Genomic DNA, 4,410 nt, shown 5'->3' with positions numbered 1-4,410 from the left:
TCAAGTCCAGGTACATGTGAGGCTCTTTGGATGTAATTCCTTAAGTACAGCTCCTGAATACCTGTGAACTAAAGAGACAAGTGATCATCCCCTGCATACCCAAAATACAATGGTGGGACAAAGGATAACCATTGTAGACATTACTGTTTTAAAAGGAGGGACATGAGAGGAAGACAGGAGTCACTGGTTCATGGCAATTCTGAAATTCACCTGGGGAAATGTTGAAATCTCCTTGATTAGAACTCAATCCTGGGACTTTCCTGGTGGTGCAGTGGTTAAGAATCCACCTACCAATGTAGGGGACATGGGTTTGCTCCCTGGTCCGGGAAGATCCCACATGCTGCAAAGCAACTAAGCCCGTGCACCACAACTACTAAGCCTGCGTGCCTAGAGCCCATGCTCCACAAGAGAAGCCATCTGCGCACCGCAAGGAAGAGTAGCCCTCATTCTCTGCAACTAGAGAAAGCCTGTGTGCAGCAACGAAGACCCAACACAGCCAAAAAAATATACCTATATATTAAAAAAAAAAAAAAAAAAAAAAAGAACTCAATCCTACTTCTGCCCAGGAGTAAGTCTCCACAGTTTCTTTCTTTCTTTTTCCTTTTTCTTTTCTTCCTTTTTTTTAAAAAGATAAAATCCATGTAACATAAAATTTACCATTTAGGGAATTCCCTAGTGGTCCAGTGGTTAAGATTCAATGCTTTCACTGCTGGGGCCCAGGGTTCAATCCCTGGCCAGGGATCTAAGATCACGCAAGCTAAGCAGGGTGTCCAAAAAATAAAAAATAAAAAAAATCACCATTTAACAGTACACAATTTAGTGGTTTTAGTATATTCACAGTGTTGTGCAACCATCTCCACTATTCAATTCCAGAACATTTTCACCACTCTAATCAAGCCCCATTCCCCATTTCCCCCAGCCCCTGGCAACTACTAATCTACTTTCTATGGACTTGCCTATTCTGGGCAATTCATTCAACTTACAAATGGATGAACAAAATATGGCATATGCATACAACGGAATCATACAATATGTGGCCTTTTGTGTTTGGCTTCTTTTACTTAGCATAATGTTTTAAAGGTTCATTCATATTGTAAAGTGTATCAGTACTTCATTCTGTTTTATGGCTGAATAATATTTCATTGTATGCATATGCCGTACTTTGTTTATCCATTTGTAAGTTGATGGACATTTGGGTTGTTTCCACCTTTTGTCTATCATGAATAATGCTGCTACAAACATTAATATATGTTTTCATATATATGTTTTCAATTTTCTAGGGTATGTAATTAGGAGTGGAATTTCTGGGTCACATGGTAACTTCCACAATATCATATGCTGGCAATGATGTGGAGCGACAGGAACTCTCATTCATTGTTGGTGGAAAATGCAAAATGGTACAACCACTTTGGATGACAATTTGAAAGTATCTTGCAAAACTAAACATACTGCTACCATACAATCCCACAGTTATACGCCTAGGTGTTTACCCAAATGAACTGAAAGACTTACGCCCACTTACAAACTTGCATATAATTATAGCAGCTTTATTTATAATTGCCAAAAATTGGAAGCAACCTATATGTCCATCAACAGGTAAATGGAGGGAATTCCCTGGTGGCCCAGTGGTTAGGACCCGGTGCTTTCACTGCCGAGGCCTGGGTTCCATCCCTGGTTGGGGAACTAAGATCTCGCAAGCCATGTGGCATGGACAAAAAAAAAAAAATTAAGAAAAAAATAGGTGAAGGGATAAAATGTGATACATCCATACAACGGAATATTGATCAGTGATATGAAGAAATGAGCTATCAAGCCACAAAAAGACATGGAGGAAACTTAAATGCCTATTAGTCAAGTGAAAGAACCCAGTCTGGGGACTTCCCTAGTGGCACAGTGGTTAAGAATATGCCTGCCAATGCAGCGGACTCGAGTTCGCTCCCTGGTCCGGGAAGATCCCACAGGCTGCGGAGCAACTAAGACCCTACGCCACAACTGCTAAGCCCGTGTGCCTAGAACCCGTGCTCTGCAACAAGAGAAGCCACCGCAATGAGAAGTCCGCGCACTGCAACAAAGAGTAGCCCCCACTTGCCGCAATTAGAGAAAGCCTGCACACAGCAATGAAGACCCAACGCAGCCAAAAAAAAAAAAAGCCGGTCTGAAAAGGCTACATACTCTATCATTCCAACCATATGACGTTCTTGAAAAGGCAAAACTATGGAGACAGTGAAAAGATCAGTTGCCAGGCATTAGAGGGTAGAGAGGGAGGGACAAATAGAGGATTTTTAGGACAGTGAAACTATTCCATATGACAGTCTAATGGTGGACACATGTCATTTTACATTTGTCAAAACCCATACAACGTACAACACCAAGAGTGAACCCTATGTAAGCTATGGACTTTGGATGACAATGATGTGTCAATGTTGGTCCAACGATTATAACAAATGTACCACACTGATGCCAGATGTTGATGGTGAGGGAGGCTGTGTGTGTGTATGGGGGGCGGTAGGTGGGAACTCTATGTACTTCGTGCTCAATTTTGCCATGAGTCTAAAACTGCTCTCAAAAGCAAATTCTATTAATTTTTAAAAAAGGAAAAAACCAAGTGTGAAGAAAGAGAGAATATAGAGTTTAATTTTCTACAATGGAGAAAACTCAAGGGTTATACTTTCCAGCCTCCACAGAGCATTTGACAGAAACAGGTTGAGAACCCTTGCTGTACATCAAGGAATGTCATTGAAGGATTCAACCACTGGGAAGGAAGAATTGTTCTCTATGGGGGACCACTGTTTGAGGGTGAAGCTTGGTCAGTGGGATAGAAACTGTCCGTGGTATTTGTGAGAATTCTGGCTCTGTGTCTGTTTATACGCACAAGGATTTGTCAGACACTACGTTCTACTGAATCCTTGAAATATACTTATGTACAGAGGGGAAAATGGCACAGGGGTTGGGGACTTTCAGTCACCTTTTGGGATCTGCAGCCTGGGCGATGAAGACTGATTGCATGGGAATTCCCTGGTGGTCCAGTGGTTAGGACTCTGAGCTTTCACTGCTGGGGCCATGTTTCAATCCATGGTCGGGGAGCTAAGATTCCCCAAGCTGCATGACGCGGCCGTGCTTGCATGGAACCCTGCTTCTGCAAGCCTAAGAGTTACTGCCCTGTATCCCCATGTTCACAGGTCCCCAGGCCTAAGGACTGGTCACAAGAAGGCAAAGCTGTCTGTCCACTTGGTGGGACTCTGACAATTAAAAAAATTTGTGGTGGGGTGGAGACACCATTTCAGAGTTACAGAAAAGTTGCAAGAACAGTACAAAGAATTCCTTTATATTCTTCACCCAGGTTTTCCCCAAATGTTAACGTTACTACATTGCTTTGTATCTCTCCCTCCCTCCCTCCCTCCCTCTCTCTACACACATGCACACACACACACATACACACGTATTTTTCTTTACCATTTAAGTTGCAGACATGATGCCCCTTTCCCTCCCAGTACTTCAGTGTGTATTTCCTAAAAACAAGGACATTCTCTTCCATAACCACAGCACAAGTCTCAATATCAGGAAATTAACATTGATATAATAATATAACATCAGATTTTGCCAATTGTCCCAGTGATGTCCACAGAAAAGAAAGTCCTGGATCATGCACTGAATTCATTTGCCATGTCTCTTTCGCCTACTTTAACTGCAACAGTTTCTCAGTCTTTCTTTGTGTTCCTAACGTTGACCAGTTATTTCCTAGGGTGCCCCTCCATCTGGGTTGGTTTCATGTTTCTTCATAATTACATTCGGGTGATGCATTTTTGGTGGAAACATCAGAGGAATGTTGTGTTCTTCTCAGCGCATCATATCAGGAGGCAGCAGTAGTTGTACCAACAACGGGGATGCTCATTTGGCCACTGCGTTAAGGTGGTATCTGCCAGGTTTTTCTACTGAGGATCTTGCCAAGTCTATTTCCCCTGTAAGAAGTCCTCTGATGCAAAGGAGGCAGAATGGAGAATGTTCACTGGTGAACTGCAAACAGTCCTTCAAAACTCAGCTTAAGTGACCTTTGTGTGGATCCCTTGTAAATCTTTGCTTTGTGCCCTATTTCAGCACTTAGCACTCTCTATCACGACCAATGACTTGATGGTAAACCAGCACGATGTCTGGCACATGGTCGGTGTTTATAAATGTCGAATGGATGGATGAAAGAGATAGGCTAGAGAAGTGGGTGGGTGAGGAGAGATGGAAGAGGGAAAGCCAAGACTGATAGATTTCAAGGAGGCTCTCTCCCTCGTACAGAGAACACCTGCATCTGGAAATGTGGAAGGGTGGCAGCTGCCAGGTGTCAGGACTGGCTCCCTCCACTCCACTGAGGGCAGAGACAGTGTTTCAGGGTTATTACTGGTGATGTGGGGTAAGTGTTGA

Source organism: Mesoplodon mirus (genome assembly GCF_964341445.2).
Source record: "Mesoplodon mirus genome assembly, chromosome: 18".
Classification (NCBI taxonomy): Eukaryota; Metazoa; Chordata; class Mammalia; order Artiodactyla; family Ziphiidae; genus Mesoplodon; species Mesoplodon mirus.
Note: the sequence above shows the minus strand (reverse complement) of the source record.